Raw genomic sequence first — 18,927 nt, forward strand, 5'->3', positions numbered from 1 at the left:
ATGACCTTGACCATTTTACAAATGGAGAAGGGCAACGCCGCGGGGTTCATAAAGATATAATATCGAGCACATCCCCCGGGACGAGGCTCCCCTGCCTCGGAATCCTACGGAAAGCCGATTGAGGAATACGACCGGCTTTGGTTAATGAATGAAGCGGTAATTCCAGAATAAGGAGAAGCAAACTTGCTGTGCCTCAGGCCCTCGAAGGCTGTAGTAGTAGGGAATGTGGCACACAGCAGGCAGCGGAGGTCACGTTCCCTACTAATACAGTGGCGCCCACTGAGAGAGAGAGACGAGGGGTCGAAGGAGAAACTTGAAAACAGTACAAACAGATTGGCATTGGGACCGTGGATTAATTACTGTTTTTTTTCCTTGCTGATGGTCCCTGGTGGTCCATTGAATGGCTAGGATTCATTCTAACCCTCCCCCCAATTCAATTAATTCAATATACCTGAGAACTTTCGTTGTGAGTGGTTGACACTTCTTTAAAACTTGTCTTGCTGCTAACATGACATTAATGTGCGCGTCCTTTTCAACAATTTAAGTAAATATTCTCTATTCCCTACCCTTTTTAAAAGGCCTACCGCGAATTAGATAGGAATCCATACCCCTTCCACCTCCTGCCATACACCTTTTTGCTGGATATCAGGATATTTGTGTAGATTTACAATAACGACGCCTAATGGGTGAGATAGGGTTCAAAAGTGGAATTAAATTCCGGCCTACGGTATTGAAATCTCTATATCTGAGACCTTGATTGGTCCACGAAGGATTCACGATCGAGTCTAACGTGGGAATAGTTCATTCCATCTGCTTTTCATTTTGGTCCACAATGCTATCGTTGCCGGTCGTTTCAAGTGATGAAAACAATTCAATCTGAACTTTTCAACGAATATACCAAATCAATTAAGTTTGATTTCTTTATTCTCATTATTACAATAGGCCGCTCTTCAATTCCGCATACTTTCTTCCTCCCTTCTTCCCACCCAACATACCTACCCCATCCTCACTTGCCTAACGTTAGCGTCAATCAAAACGCTCTACATCCATATTTCCTGCCTCCTTTGGATTACTCCCTACAATCTCCCCTCCTCCCCGGGTACTTCTACTTTCGTTTTAATTTCTGTCCACTTCACCTTTTCCATTCTCCCACCAAACCACATTTAAAAATCCCCCATCATACGCCAATCGTCTTGCTTCATCGGCCATGTGTCCGCGCCGCGCTAAACCACGCTCCACTTTAAAGTTTTGACGAGTTGTTTCTTAACCTCCTTACTCAACCTCCCTCTCATCGATTCCCCTTTCCTTGTGAAAGTTTCTTTGCCTCCTAATACTTTGGTCATATGGGTTAAAACACATGCGAGACAGGTAAATTGTTCCATCTGCTCTGGTATGGGAACTTCTCTGTTTTAATATATAACTTATCCATTATCTATCTGAAAAACCGCAGAACCTTCGTTTTGTTTATATTTATTCTCATCCCATATCTATTTCACTGAATTTCCTATTCACTCGGCAGAATTTGCAACCCCTTGGCAGACTGACAAACTAAAGCAGCAAACTACCACCAACTATCCACAATTCTTACCAATTTTATGAATTGCTCACCGATTTTTATTTGTGTACGCAGTCCTTTTCATGACTTTAAAATAATTTCCTCTTACGAAAAATTACGATGAACCACTTTGTGATGATTATTCAGACCCAATCCCCCACCCAATACGAAGCGAATTTTGATATCTGAAAAGTTTCTACAACAATTTTTAAGGTGTTCTAATATTCGCGGAAGAAGAAATATTTTATACGTGCATGCAATGCAAATATCTCAAATGTGGAGTGCAATTATTTTTCTATATTTATTTCAGATACCATAACGAAGGCGTTAACAAAAATCAATAAAACGTTCTACTTGTGGTGATATACCCATTTTCAATAAATTATCGTGAGGAGTGTCCTTGAAAATGTTTATAAGATGTAGAAATCCTGTTCCTCCACAAATGTCAGCGTTGTATTGCATTGTAAATTATTACGTTATCAAACAGATGGTATTTGGTATGTCTCTGTCACGAAAATACCAACGCTCGAGAAAAATGCCAAGTGTGTTCTAAAGGTAAAAAAATATTCACCTTAATGTGTACAAAGCATATTTTAACTAGTGATATCTTATGTTTCAGTCGAGAGATCTCTGCATTACAGACATAATACCACATCAACATTATCAAATGGTATAATAGAATAGTTCATGCATATAGATAATAGATAATGCATAATTAATACGGGAGAATAGGCAATAAACCTTTGGAATAAACATGTAAATATTTTGATTTATTTAGACTCAGGCAATGCGTATTTTTTCATGTTACATAGTTTTCTAGTGATGACCTACATATTCTCCTCGCTATTCCGCTCTTTAGAATCGAGGGAACTAAATGTGTGCCCCGCAATATTTTCAGATAGGAAATACACTGGAATCACCTTCTTACCCCTTTAATTCCTATATCGATATAATGCCTTGGCGTAAATAAGGCTCTCACCAAAACGTAAACGCAAATAAAATATGCCAGTACAATTGAAAGTAGGTTTCCCAGGGAAAAGTCACGCTCCCCAGGAAACATAATTCGTATTTTACCGAAAATAATAGAAACGTTACCATTGTAAATATTAAGGTTAGAGAAATACGAGGGTCATCCGGAAAGTAGTACCCGTTCGTGAAATAAAGACACAAAAGTAAATATTAACAAACATAAAAAATTTTATTTGAAAGAGGATACTTTAAACTACTTCTCAACATAATCTCCAAGCAAATTAAGGCATTTGTCATAACGTGTGACAAGTTTCTGTATTCCTGCTGCATAGTCCTTCGCCGCCAGCTCATTGAGATACGCGAGGGACCCATCTTGCACAAATTTTTGCATAATGCAGATGGTGTTTAACAATTTCATGAACAATTGTTCGAGAAACATTGGGAAAATGCTCACAGATGTCATCAATTGTGACGCGCCGATCGTTCCTCACGAATTCGTCAACTGAGCTCACCAGTTGGTCTGTAATGACAGACGGTCTCTCCGAACGCTCATCGTCGTGTGTGTTCCCCCTCCCCATGTTGAAGTTGCGACACCACCGCCGAACAGACGACTCGTCCATTACATTGTCTCCATACACCTCCTTTAATTGGCGATGAATATCACATGGGCGAACGTTTCTTGCATTGAGGAATTTAATCACTGCCCTCACTTCACAACTGGCGGCGTTCTCAATTTTTTTAAACATTGTAAACAATCACAGAAACAACACAGGCAATGCTAGCGTCACGCAACTTGGCTCAGAGAAGGCAGACAAGCCACTGAAGCTATCTGACCTCGTCCAGCGGCTACTCGCGTCGTCAGCACTTCATGCGGCACGAACGGGTACTACTTTCCGGATGACCCTCGTAATATTAAGAAAAACTTCGTCAAAATGTTCCATAAAAGAATAATATTCTCAAAACATAGAATTCAGAATATACGTTTATGTTACAGTTGGCAGTTAGAATTAAACTTTAAAAAGTACACGGTGATGAATTTTTGGAAAAAGATCAATCCTCTCCTGAATGCCTACTGCATCGGGAATACCGAAATAGAAAGCGTAGACTCGATTAAATACCTAGGCGTGACCCTCACTCACGATCTCTCCTGGGTGAAACACTTACGGGGAATATTTAGACAAGCTAATTACAAATTAGGATTTATTAGAAGAGTACTTGGTAAATGTGATAGAAAGGCCAAAGAAAAATGTTATCTTTGGCTGGCTAGGCCTCATTTAGATTAGGCTGCAAGTATATAGGATACTCACGAAGTTGGATTGATGTGGCAAATTTGATATCGTTTAGCGCAGAGGAGCTAGAATAGCAAAACGTTGTTATAATAAACTTAGTAGCATATCTAAAATATTAGAACAGCTAGGCTGGGAATCACTCGAGGGGCGAAGGTTAAATTACAGATTGAAGCTCTTGCATAAATTTGATGGTCATCTCAATGGCGGTGATGGTGAAAATGTACTATTAGCCCCGTTGCATCATGGTAGAAGGGACCATGTCAATTAAATTTGAGAGATTGATAATAGAACAAAAAGATGTAATGTGCAATATTTCCCTCAAATGCTAATGGATCAGAATAACGTTGTCCGATCGCGCTAGGAGAGAAACCTATTTAGTTTCAAAAGTAGGTTGTGGTGTAATCATTCCCGGCCACACACCTTAGCGGTACCGTGTGCGTCTTTGCAGTGCTCTTTCAGAAAAACAAAATTATAGTCATATGATGAACGAGATATGATGAAAGAATTTATTAGATTAATTCAGGTTGTGTAAAAATTAAAAAAAAAACTTTATATTCTGTTAAAATATACAAACTGTATCTACCCCTGAATAATTAGCGAGCTTTTTATGGCATTCATAATATCTGAGAAATAGTTTAATTAAACTTACATTGAATATATACATGAATTAAAAATTAAAAATACATGAATTAAACTTAAATTGAATTTAGTAGAACCTTGCCCTTTCACCAGCATAAACACCAAGTCCGAATCCTGAACTTTAAAATTCGTCAAACATTTTCCTGGCAACTTACGGTATTGACTCATTTTGACCTGAATGCCAACACATGAATAATAATGAACGTGTATTTGGCTAACAAAAACGTTTCGATCAGAGCATTCAATACATCTTCTCTCTACGAGGGAGTCCAATTTAAGGTGAACTATCCTGCCTTATTGCCCTTAATTAATAAGACTGGACCATTTCAGAACATTGACTATCAAAATTCCCCTAATGAGGAGTACTGATGGTATCATTTCTGCATTTATGCCTTTATGATCCCCGATAGCAAATTGATTTCTGATGCAATATCCTTCTGATGCAATCTACTATGCAATGAGATATTCACGAATAACTGTACATACAGATAAAAGTATTTGTTTAAACAGGAATAAATACCATTACGCCAATTCAGTCGGCTTGATAGCCTGACATATCGTTTTCATGCTTTTGTCGGTGAAATACGAGGCATGTTCATACAGTAAGGGTCGTTTGGCCACAGGAAAAATATACTCATATGAAACACATTTAAATGGCACTTTTAGTCAGCTACAAACCTACTTCACCTCTCTACATAATCGCCGTTCACTTATAAGCATCTCTCGTACCACTGCACTAGCTTCTTTAACCCCACTGTATAGTGGTCTAAGAGTTACCAAGGAAAATCTTGAATTTTCTTATTGGTATTGGCAGCAGTGTTTCGGTACCCACCTTGCACTCACTTTGGGATATCCGAGGTTTTCCGTGACAATATTGTAGACAGTAGTGCGTCCAAGTTGAGGAAATTGTTCAGCCAGGCCATTAATCGTCAATCGACGATTCACATCGCAGTTTTTGTTCCACTTGCAAAACGACTTCATCGTTCAGAATACTGGGCCTGCCACCTCGCCCTTCTTCATGGACATTTGTTTGCCAATTTTTAAAATCACGGCACCGTTGTCTAACCTTTCCTTCACTCTTAACCGTAGGTTTATAAACTAGGCATAACTCCCGATGCATTCCAGCAGCCGACAATCCTTTTGCATACAAGATACAAATCGTATGGCAGATGCACCTCACAGCTGGCGGTATGAACGATTGTCTCGGACATTGTTGTTTGCATGCACGGACCAGCAAAGGGCTTCTGAAACAAAAACAAATGCTGCTATAGCTTCTCAATGAATTATTAGATGGCGCTGCAAGAGTAAAACTGTGTTCTGAAGCGCCAATATTTTAATATAAGCAAACGGCCTTTACTTTATGAATGCCTCTTAAGTTAAGCAGAGTTATCAGTGGTGGCACAGAGTTGCCACTCGCAAACAAAAGGTTTAATTTTTCCTTTGGCGATGAACACCGAAACCCATCTCGCAGATCACAATGGCTATCACGGCTCACATTGAAATATCTGCTTACGTGTTTCGAGATTTGACCCTCACTTGGCGGAAATTACATGATGTAAGTTAATATTGACTGGGTATTCACTTCCCCAATAGAATATTTGCAGATAACCCGGACTCAACTTATACATGAAGATGTCATAAAAAAATAGGACGAAGAATTCAAGAATTGGTAACGTACAGGAAATATTACCAACCAACCCCAAACCTATGCTAATGTATCCACTCAGGGGATTAAAAATTGCGAGCATTTCGCCTGGAGAAGGGTTAAGTGGGAGTGAGTGGGTTGAGTGTTTGATGGATGGTAGAAAGGGAGGGGGTGGGTGGGGATACCATCGACAAACGCCCACAGCACTAATTCCTCCGGAAGAGTAGTACCCGGAGAACCGGGATCGAAGCTAGCGCAGCACCACCGGGGAACTAGCGCCATCTCTTACTCGGTCGACGAACTAGGAGCGCAGGGATTGCCTCATAGGTGCGTGGTTCGACGGGGAGAAGGGATGAGGGTTCGATGACACCCCCCTCCACACTCCAAATCCCGTATTAAAATGCTGCGATGGCGAAATAACCTCTATATTTCAACAAATATGCGTACGCACGTGTTTATACTTAGATGAATGTAGATTAACATAGGACATACACTGGGAATCGCTGTTAGACAGAAGCATAAAAAGATGCTAGCAAAATCTCCAAAAAAAAACCTTACCAACCCGAATTAGCGGGAATTTGGATTTTAAAAATAAGTCAATTAAGATTTAAAAAAATAGAGTTATTGAGATATATTGTACGACGGATAGAGCTGAGATATATATTTTCCGTACACAATTAGGAGCCATAGCAGTTGCGATCAAAGTCAGCCATGAATACTATATTTGGGTGAGAATTAGGTAGCATAGTCTGTTGGCATTTTTATATGCTTCTCCTAAGCGAAATTAAAACAATATTAATCCCCCTATAGCAGTGAAATGTTTATCCCGCAGAACTAAAATGGTAATACGGATTTCAAAATAGTTTTTCATTCATCAGTTATGTCTATGTCATCATATTGTTCTTTCTTGACGTCATTTATTGGATGGATACTAATTAGTATTGCGCAAAGTACGGGATAGCACCCTACCACATGACCCGGCAGTGGGACCCTTGCAGGGTAACACGCATGCATCTACAGGGTTCGTCCGGAAAATAAGTGTACTGACTCCTGGGCTGGGCGCGCCGCTCCAGGCGCGCCCAGCACCGCTCTGACGGGCTGCAATTGGAGGGGGGTATGTTGGCAAGCGACGCTGAAAAAGGCAGTCGGCTCTGAGCTGTGGTGTAGTGAGGAGCTCTGTTAACGCGAACCTCCACGCTTCGACCCACGTCACGGAACGCGATGCCGAAGTTTTTGGAGCAGCGTTATTCCATCAAATTTGCGGTAAAGCTTGGGAAATCGTCTACCGAAACTGTCGGTATGATTAACCAGGCTTACGGGGAGTCAGCCATGCCCAGAAACATGATCTTTCGGTGGCACAAGATGTTCGTGGAGGGCAGAGAAGAGGTCGACGACGAGTCTTCGAGAGGTTCCCGATGATGCCTTCGCGGGAGCGTTCCAGGAATGGGAACGCCGCTGGAACAAGTGTATCGACTCACTAGGGTCCTATTTTGAGGAATATTAGCTTATGATATGTAAAAGTGTAATACATTTTTTTTCCTGAGCTCAGTACACTTATTTTCCGGACGAACCCTGTATGCCTGTGTGCGTCCGTCAGTGCTGTTACGTGTAGACAAGCACTACACAATCAAGCATTTTCGGAGCCGTGAGTCCACCTTCATTTAAGTTGACGAGAGACCTCCTAATCGAAGATTAAACGTATATGCATGCTGCTCTGCAATCCGCCACCAGGGCGGGTGGCAGTGGGTGACCACGCACCAGAATTCACACGAATTAAATTCCCTCCTAGCGAGGCCGGACAACGTAATTCTGATCCCTTATCGTTCGTGGAAAATATGGAATCTAAAATCTATCTGTTCTTTGTCATTTGATTTCTATTCGTTTTTTAAAATTATAGATTCAACTGTGACATGGCGGAACTTTTAACTGTCAATATAAGAGATTAAAACTCTTACACTAATTGGAAAATCGCAAGATTTTTCCTCTCTGTAACTCTCTAATTTTATTGGAATGGTCTCACCTACCGACGGGGCTAATAACCCAATTTCAACGTTCTTGTTAAAGAGACGACCTTCCAATTCATATGCAAGAGATTTAATCTGTAATTTAACCTTAGCTCCATGAAGTGATTCCCAGTTTAGCTTCTCTAATATTTTGGATACGCTACTAACTATATCATAACAACGTTTTATAAATCTAGCTTCCCTGTACGCGATCCAATTAGGCAATCGACCCAACTTTGTGAGGATCCCATATACTTCCAGCATATTCTAAATGAGGCCTAACAAGCGATAGATAACATTTCTCTTTAATCTCCTCGTCACAACTCACCACTATTTTTCCAGTGGCTTCTTCGGAATTCATTGGTCACACGCCCGAGGCAAACGAAAGCCCCAGATTGCGAAGCGAGGAACGCACCCTGTCCACTGCTGGCACCCAGTTACCATCGTCTCATCACTTTAGCATCGCGGTCTCAGAGCTACGCGGTCGTTTACATCTAAATCTACATCTACATAATACCCCAAAAACCGCCGCATTGGGTGTGTGGCTGGGGTCAGGTCACCACCCATAAAAAGGAACAAATCCACATGCAAAAACAACACATACATGCAAAACTACATCCACGCACACTCTTGTGGAAAAATCCTTCATCCCACATGCATACCAACACATACACCATAAACTAACAAACAATTACATCCCTGGATGCGGCATGAAATCCATGATACAGGCTGAGTAAGATCATTGATCGGTCGAGTGAATTTCTTCACAGAGACTGCCTGCTTCTGTTAAACGCCGACCGTTTCTCCATTTTCACGGAACAGATGCCAAGGGTTGCTCTTTTTCGCAAAGGGGTAGTGCTCCGGGAGGGGGTTGCAAGCATTGCTGAGTGAATTGGAAATTCAGTGCGACAGGTATGGGATGAGAATCAATATTAATAAAACAAAGGTTATGCGATTTTCTAGAAAGAAAAAGACCAAGCTTAACATTAAAATAGGAGGGCAAAAACTAGAGCAGGTAGAACAGTTTACGTATCTCGGTAGTGTTTTGGACCAACACGGTCAAAGTAGTAGGGATGTAAGGAGAAGAATTGCGCTAGGCAAATAGGCTCTCACAAGGAGGAGGGAGTTGATGACAGGCACGCTGAGTAAGGATATTCAGAAAAGACTCGTAAAAACTTTGATATGGAGCGTAGCTATGTACGGACCGGAAACGTGGTCATTGAAGCAGGAGGATAGACGTAGATTGGAGGCTTTTGAAATGTGGGTGTGGAGAAGAATGGAGAAGGTGAGATGGACAGAGAAGAAAACAAATGAGGAAATACTTGGTATGGTGGGCGAAGAGAGGGGTTTGTTGGGAGCAATCCTATGGAGGCAGGAAAAGTGGATGAAGGGGGTGTTGACCGGCAGTGGGATGTTGAAGACTGTGATAGAGGGGAGAATGTTAGGTAAAAGAAGAAAGGGAAGGAGCAGGATTGGGATGTTGGATGGGATGAAGGGAGGAAGAAAGTACTCAGAGATGAAGAGGGACCTGATATAGAGTAGGATGATGGATTTTGTGTTTTGTTAGGAGTAATAAAATATTTGTTTGGTAGTTGTGTCCATCCAAAAACCTACCTTAACCGGTAGATTACCTTAAAATATATTTATATATATATATAAATATATATATATATATATATATATATATGTATATATATATATATGTATATATATATATATATATTTTGACTTTGAACTGTGCCCCAGTCCACTTTACCTTCGAATTCACGTCCTCGAAGGACCGTGGTGTGTTTTTGAATCCGCGATGCGTGGCCCGGTTAATCCATGAATGTGATGGAATGCGTAGGTTGAAGCAACTCACGACCCTTGGAGCACTTCACCTCCTGCCTTACCTGGGAAACCCCAACCACTGGTATCCAAGCATAAACATAGGGTTTTATTTCCTATGGCTGCGATACAGAGACGATAGCTGTAGAGATAAAAAGAATGGAGCCGAAGGAATCGTGATGCTACACGACACAATGATGAAAATAAAATAAATGTGGACAGAGAGATGAATGAAGAAGCATGATGGAGCAGAGAGAGAAAATTCAGGAGGATACCTCAAAGAAGGAGACGGGGGGAGTCAGAGAGGAAGACAATGGATGACCAAAAGGAGAAAGAGGAGGTTATGGGAGATGTCGGTGAATAGAATCCGACGGGGTAGTGAAGAGATCGGAAGGATGCGATAGATGATGGTGTCGCTACTGGGACCGCGGTGGAAGGACACAGTCAATGGTAACTATGAGTACGGCACCCAGGGTGGGAGAGAGTATGCGAGAACGCCTTCTCCTTGGCCCTTGGGAGTGGCCGCGCCATAGGCTCGCGGGGCGGGAGAGGGCAGGCAGAGGGAAGGGGGGTTGGGGGTGTGCACGGAGGCAGAGGGGGTCGGGATGGAAAGGGAAGGAGTGGGAGGAGCACTTGAGGAGAGGAAGGAGAGTTGGGAGGAGGAAGTTGGATGGGCAATTGGACGAAGGCGTCCTTTGATTATTATTCTCGATTATAATTCCCCTCTCACGGCTCTCTCTCTCTCTCGAGCGAAGTTTGGTCCGAGGTGACTTAAATATGGAATGACGGAGTCGGGTGGCAGGGGCAGCAGCATCTAAGGGGTGGGAGTTGATTAAAAACGAGAGGCGGGAAGGGGGGGAGGAATCGGCACGTCGGGGTTTTCCAATCACGGCGCCGCGGATTGAGTGGGCGGGGGGTGGGGGTGGGAGTAGGGTGAGGGGGGGTGTAAATTGCATGAAGTTTGACTCATTGGTTTACAATATTAAGGGCCTTGCCTCCACCCCGCCCACATCGAGGGGGGGAGAGAGGGGAGGAGGAGGGTTGGTGGCGGGGGGTGGGGATGGCGAGAAGTGAAAAGTTTGGTCGTTCGATGTCTCGATCGATACACCGATCGATGGGTCGAATGATTGAGAGTGGGGGCGGGAGACGGCTGGAATGGATGGGAGTGGGGGAGGGGCCTTTAATGAGGAGGGAGTGGAACTCGTAAATTCTTAACGACTATCAATCCGCGTCCGCGAGAAATTGGAGAAAGTTAAAGAAAGGAGGGGGCGGAGGCGAAGCGAGCGGCAGGGAGGGAGGGAGCGGTCGAGGAAGCGGAGGGGAGCGGAGGATGCGAGCTTTTTTCCACTTCAGCAGACGGCTTATCGCGGCGGCGTGGACGAGGGTAACTCGATTCTCTTGGCGCTGAAAATTTTCGCCATTTCCTCGGTTTATTTATACGCCGGGCTAATACCGCATTCGCTGTTTTAACCATAAAATAAAACCACTGTTGTAACTATTACTAAGATTGATCGACGTTTTTCTATATTAGCTATAACATAAATCCATTCATACGCTTCGTGGTTTTCGTTTTGTCGTGGGCCTTGTCGAGAATAACCTGCTCTCGAATGAGATCTCTTCCAGATGTCAATGTTCCATCCTTGCAAGGGTTCTTCACTCGCCCGCGTCGCGCCCACACGTTACCCCGTTTAGTGCTTTCATTTCTGTCCCACATGTCCTGAGTTTCCCTTCTCCTGAGAATAATTTCAACCGTATTAATCCTTGGGGTTCCTGGACTACACCTACCCCTTCCCCTTTCCCAAACCATTCACTCTCCTTCTACCCCAAATATTCAGTCATCTATTTTCTTGATTTTTCCAAATCAATACACAAAATCCATCGGAAACCACACAATCCATTTAAATTTTTTCAGTAGCCTTCATTATAAGCAATATTTATCAGATTAACTTCCTAATAACTACAAAAGCTCGGCAAGTATGAGGTCTATGCAATAAATACGCGAACTGGTACAATCTGGCGGCCATGTCACGGACTATAGCGCCGCTAGTTGCCTGAGACCCAATGAGCCATCTGTGCTTGGCGGATCGTCGAGCTGTGCGTATGGTGCCAGTTATGTTAGTTTGTCTTGTCCTTGTTTTTACTCTTTGTCGAAAATGGAAATTGACGAAATCACGGAGCAGCGAATCAACATTAAGTTTTTTGGTGAAGTGAGGTAAAAGTTATCAAGAAATTACTGGAATGTTGACGGCTGTTTACGGTGATAATGCTCTGAAGAAAACATCCGTTTTCAAGGGGATTAAATCAAACCGAAAAAATCAAGAATAAGCTGATCGAAAGTAAAAGCCATACTCCTGGTTTTCTTTGATGTTGAAGGTATTGTTCATCATTTATTTCCTCCTGAAGGACAAACAGAAAATGCTGAGTTCTACATTACAGTTCTCAAGCTTTTGAGAGATCGCGTGCGTTGTATGCGACCAAATTTGACTCAAGGCGATGGATGGATCCTTCGTCATGACAATGCACCCGCACATTCAGCATTGATTGAATGCAATTAGTGCATATCAACGAATGGAGAGTACTTTGAAGGGGGCTAAATCGATGTGAACTACATTTTGCAAAATAATGTTTTTTACGGCCTCTGTTCGCGTATTTACTGGCCAGACTTCGCATGATATATTCCATACCGATTTGTTTAATATGCAATCACATTATTGACAATATAATGCCACAGAAACCATGCAGTCAATGAGAAATTTGTTCCATTAGTTGAGAGTAGAGCTCACATAACACATTTATCTAAGATTGTGCGTGAAATTCACTCATCAGGGGTCATTAATAAGGTAGGATCAGTTACTTTCCCTCTTCCAGTTCCTTTCAACGATGTTTCCCAGGGAAATGCCATCATCATCTTTGTTCCTTCTGCCTCGTGGCAGGCTCTCTCTCTTGGTTGACCTTCATGACCTCTTCCTGTCTTGAGTCATTCTTTTCATTTCTTAGTCGACACTCGGGGACAAGTTCGTGCCGGTTCGGCTAGTAACTCAATCTTCTACTCACTGATCTAACGAATGCTTCAAAATGCACACAAATCAACTCTCAATATTTATAAGTAATTTAGGCTAGGGATTCGGCGTGTTCCTGCGTCCGACATGCCTCTCGATTTATAAGTATTCGATCATCTTACGAGTCGATATTGGAGGTCCGTCCCATTGACCTCCGCCGCGGGGGCGAGGGTGGATTTCGGAGAGCGCCCCTCCGCGAGTCTTCATCGTAAAGGCACGCCGGGGATTGAGTGACACGGTACGCTCGACGATTGAGTGAAAGGAGCCAATATAACTCTCTTATACATGTGGATTCAATGTGTTTTCAAAAGATTCCTCGGATTGTGATCCATCCCCAGTGATTATTGCATGAAATTCCCTACTAATCACTAAGGATGAAACCAAGGAAGGTATATATCAAAATTGAAACGGAATATGATCGAGATTTGCGGACATGATGTAGAAAAAATATTCTCAAAAATTCTCAAAACTATAATTAAGTAACCCAGAGTGATATACCAACTAAGGTAGGTATGTAATGGTTCCAGGGAGACCGCTCCAACTAACATGAAACTAAAATCCCCTTAAAACCAAAAAAACAGTGGAAAAATATTTTTAATCGTCATATATTTCAAAATATCAAACTCCTTTCACTTAATCCGATGTTTCTTAATATTTTCCTTCTTCTCTGCCTTTTACATCCTTAAATTCAACCCTACTTATTACAGCTTTTGACTTTGAATTGCCAATTGATATGTTTGGTTTGCGTTAATTTTCCTTAACTTCGCAGAATTGCTCTCAGAATATATTTTTCACTTCTCCAAACCATGTCTATAAGTTTTTCTTTCGCGTTCATTTCCGTCCATTTCATTGATTTGAATCTTTTAGACGTCCGCACGTCAAAACCCTTCATCATAACACTTTAGCTTTATTAAGGTAGAGAGCATTATGAAGCTAGACAGTTACAGTTTGGAGTTGGATTAGTTTCCAAATGTTGGCAAAGGTGTTAACAACCAGTAATCTATGTGAATGGTAATTGGCCCTCCTGCAGTGTAAAGAGCTCAAATAGCATTAATGAGAAGGGGGCAGGCCGTTGTTGTAAGGGATTGGTGGGCGCAGTAAATATTCCATTCCTTCGTTTCGTACTCGCTTTCACATTCGATATCGCTCTCCGCCTCCGAGTTGCAGGCGGCCGGAAAGGCTTCCTAAACCGATTGCGCGATTCCACAATTAATACAAAGGAACATCCGCCATAATCCAGCATGCTTGTCACGATCCCGGCCTTAGGATGTAAATTCCGTGGACGTAATGCGAAGTTGAGATTTTGGCATGTGAAACTGAATAGAAGTCGGGAAACTTCACGATGGGTACTTGAACCAGTTATTCGGCCTGGTGCACCGTGTAAATCACACCGTAAGAGATCAAATACAAAGTGATAGGTGTTTACAAGTGTTAATGATTCAAATATTTGTTTAAATGCTGCTGTTTTCTGTTCAGCGTGTTTTAAAAAAGTGACTGGATAAAAAAATAAATCAATCTTTCATTTCAGAATTTGATAGCTACCTATCTGCTAGATTAATGCTATTCTATTGGAGCTATTAACCTACCTTTTTCGCTTTACATACATTTTAGAAGTATACATTTTTTATGGCATCTAATCATTGATGTAATTACACGTTATTCCATCATCTCGACTCGAATATTTACGAGACGTTAAACTGATTACTTTTTGTTCACTTACTGGTAATGTAATATCAGAGATGAATTTTCATTAAATTTTGAAAGATGTGAGAATATTGAACGGGGATGAAGGAAACCCATTCGGTATCGTTTCAACTGAGTCGATCGCATGGTTTAATGAATTTCAATTAACATCGAGTCTTTTAAGTATTGTTTTTACTTGGAAATACTCCAATTTTTGTCTTTATAGGAACTCCGTAGATCACTTATTTTCTCCTCTTAACAATTTTAGACAAATTTAGTTGGCCTTTTTTTGGAATTTATTAACAAGTTATTATGAGGATTTCCAAGGCTTACTGCATATTGCAAATACGGCTTCAGCAATGCAAAACATGACCTCTCCTTCAATTTTTCATTATATTACCCCCCTAATCGTCGAATAAAACCAAGTTTTCTTGTGGTGGATATATCGTCCTAATGTTTGGTCCCCAAGATAAATTGGAAATAAGATTTGAATGCAAATTTCACTTTTTTCACGAAGAATTATCTGAATTATCCTTCCATTTTTATACGTATATTTTTCTCCCCATTCCATTTACGCAAAATTACATTGCAGTTCACTCGGTAATATTCAAATTCTAGTCGTCATTACTCGTCAAATCTAATTTGTTACAGAGTCGGTAGAACTAATGGTCTTCGAATATAATGGGATGAATAGATTAAATATCACACATTGAAACATCGTGCTCGGGATGTCACATCCATATTTTTTAATTACATTTCATTAACTTTTCTAACTTATGCTCAGAGCAAGATACGTAATAGTAATAGTGGAGCAATACAGAGTATTACTTTTCCTACTCCGTATCATACCAGTTTGTCAGATATCATATCGTACTATTAGAGTCAGTTAACCACGAATAGATTTGCCAATGGCTTTCTTAAGATCTAAGAATACTAGATCCACTCATGCATTCTGCTCTCTTGTTTAATCGCTCATGAGTGTTTATTGGCTCAATTTTGTTTCATATTACCTACACGTTTTAAACCCTTGCTTTTGGCTAAGTATGCTCATATTAATAGGGCAAGGAAACCAAATCTTGATGCCTCGGTACCCGAAGCCCGAGAGATAATCCTAGGTACTTTACTTTGGTAAAAAATCCTAGACACTGGCACCGAAGTACCCGTGCCAACCTCTATTTTAATTGGTATGATAAAATGTTCCACAGGATTGTACCTAGGGCAAGAATACTAATTAGATGTACCTATGTACCCATTGTACGAATATGAGGCAGTGGTTCTCAGTATCATTAGCTATTACACAGGATTGTACCTAGGGCAAGAATACTAATTAGATGTACCTATGTACCAATTGTACGAATATGAGGCAGTGGTTCTCAGTATCATTAGATATTACAATAATCCTAGGAATGGGTACCAAACCCTAGAAATGACTGCATGGGAAGGGCTTCACTATTCGTAAATAGCTGCGTTCTAAGATGGCTGTGAGCGCCTCATTCATTTTAATGGAAATAAATAAAAACTTTAATCTTATGATCAGTTGTTTAAAACTAGAATTAATGGCGAAATACTTAGTGATTTACAATCGATACAAATATTCACGGAAGCAGATGAAAGCAATGGATATGCATGTGCTGGGTGAGTGTTTCCGAGGTCACAGAAGCTTGAAGAAAGCATCTTTCAGAAACCCCAGCACCGTGAATGAAATAACTGAAGATATTCCGGATCAAAACTCAAATTGCTTCAGAAAAGAAACATGTGTGACTTGGTTGATTTTAAGACGGTGAAAACATTTTCGAATCAAAAGAGACAAAGATCAGGATGTCGGGATTATGTCATCGCAGAGGGTGTAATGGTGCAGAAATTAAAGTTCGCAAAAGGAAGGTTCATTACGATGCGTTTTTCTAAATTATTCTGTCAGGCGGGCCTTCGATTTCCTGCCTCCATCAAAAACCTATCGTAACCAATAATCTATTGCTATTAACATGATTTTTCAAAATAACTATGCTTCCTTCCCTAGGAAGGGGATTCTGATTTGCTGGACCAAGACTTGCACATGCAATGCATGTCGTCACGTGTGTGTTTGTTGAGCACACCTATATGGGGGGCAGGAGCGGCTGACCCCCGGGCTGCTCCCGCTGTTGCCTGCGGCTGCGACGGCGCGGCAGAGAGTGGGCAGGCGGGTGGATGAATAGGTGGGTGCTTGTGATTGGTGGTGCGGGGCGCGGTGCGGTCGCTGACGGGCACCACCTCCTCGGAGCGGTGGCCAAGGAGAGCAGACGGCGGCGGCAGCTGCACCCGCCGTCGCCGCGAGGGCGACGTGTTTAAGACGCCGGGGAGCAAGCAAACACTGGCGCGGGGGGGACCCCGAGACGGGGCAAGGCGGAGCATGTGTGCTCGCCCACCCCCCCCCCCCCGACCCCCCGTTTGCGGCCGCCACGGAAAGGGGCAAACAAGCAGGGGCCCCTCACTGCTGGGCCGAGTAAAGAAAGAGTGGAGGGATGGGTGGCCGTGTGTGTACGTGGGCTCTCCGGGGGGTGCCTTCTCTGGTGTTGATGGGAAGGGTGGGGCGAGGCGGACCTTTGGTGGCGTTGCCAGGTGACGACCACCTCCCTCCCCCCCCCGTCCTCTCCCTCTCGCACCCCAGAGTACATCTAAGGGCATTAGTCAATCTCTCGATGTCTCCTCCTGGACTCCTGAATTTCAGCAGTCCGTGGACTTGTTTTAAACATTCGTCCCTCGCCAATGCCCGCACCGAGGAAATGTTCCGTTAAATTCTTATACACAACGAGATACGGTGGACTATTATCATCTTTAATTATTTAAGAAATTTTGATAAATTTTTATCTTTTAATTTTATAAATTTTATCGGAATCAGCGACGATTCCAAGCGATTTCTGTGTATTTACATTAGCGCAATGTGACCTCTCCTCTTAACACCGGAAAAATTTCCATTCTCACCCCTGTATTTTCCTGGACCTGCAATTTCTGCATCCACCCCATACATATTTCCCAAGACAACGCCGCAATCCAAAGCATCAGGCGAACATTCAATACCACTTGCGCATTTTTCCTGCATTTTCTTTTCCAAATCCGAAGAAGCGATAATACACATGTGCGCTTATAGTTTTAAGTTCCTTGGATTTATTGTGGAAATCTGTTTAATGGCTTAATTTCGCAATGAATAAGTTCCTGCGCAAATGGGATTCGACAGAACAAATTTAGAGATCACTCTCGATCTTTGAAAACAAGTTAATTCTGGACCGGAAGTGATTACGGATGGGATATTGATTTTTAATTGCAGTTTGGATCACCTTATATCAGTAGTTAGGGGAAAATAAAGACATCATTCACGGTATTTTATAATTTAAATTGAGTTCACCGTTGAAGAAATAATTAAATCACTATTTACCAGAAAATGATTCGTTCTTTCCCGAGGGCATTCCTCGCACTGGAGATAACTGAGTTCGAGGTTTGTGCATTATCATCGAGATTAGAGGAAAGTAAAGGGGCGTAATGGTACAGTGGGTAGAGTGCTGGGCCACTGAGTTCGATTCCCCGAGCACACCTCAGAGAACCCTCATCCCAAGCCCAAACCGTTTGATTTTTCGCGCACCAGATCTTCCTGGGAAACCATAACCTGGACAGGGAAAGGATCCGGCCACCCCTCCCTGATTCGTGAATTACTTGCCTCGTTGGGCTTTGTCCGGGGTGAACCCTACCCTCACCTATTTGACCTACCTTCGGGTAGATAAACTTTGCGTTTGGATCGATGGGAAAATAATACGTGGACAATCTACTTTTAGAATGATTTCTACATAAAATATATTTATTATTCAACTACTTTCGCCACACCGTAGACTTATAAATATCAATATACGCACCTACTTTGGAATGAAAATTATAAACTTTGTTAATTTTCTATCATCTCACTGATACCTCGATGAGCCATTATTTTATATAATTTCAAGAGAGAGCAAGTAGAAATTAAGAGAACTGACCAAACGAATGCTCCTCCGTTCTTATTTATTCCAAGTATATAAAATGCCATCTTTCCATTCGTCCCAAAACTCTTTGGCTAAGTTTGACTCCCACAATTTATCATTTGTTTGACTATACAACGTTACATTCCTTTCTAGTTTTAAAGAGGATAGTGAAATATCTTGGCCAAAAGTACCCACTGTGTGTTTCCAAATTCCCCGATAGATAGTCCTCCGGATCCAATAATATTTCTCCTGTCTAATTCCGTATGGGCGGTGTT

The sequence above is a fragment of the Hetaerina americana genome, unplaced genomic scaffold, assembly GCF_022747635.1.
Source record: "Hetaerina americana unplaced genomic scaffold, ioHetAmer1.1.p SCAF_7, whole genome shotgun sequence".
Taxonomy (NCBI): domain Eukaryota; kingdom Metazoa; phylum Arthropoda; class Insecta; order Odonata; family Calopterygidae; genus Hetaerina; species Hetaerina americana.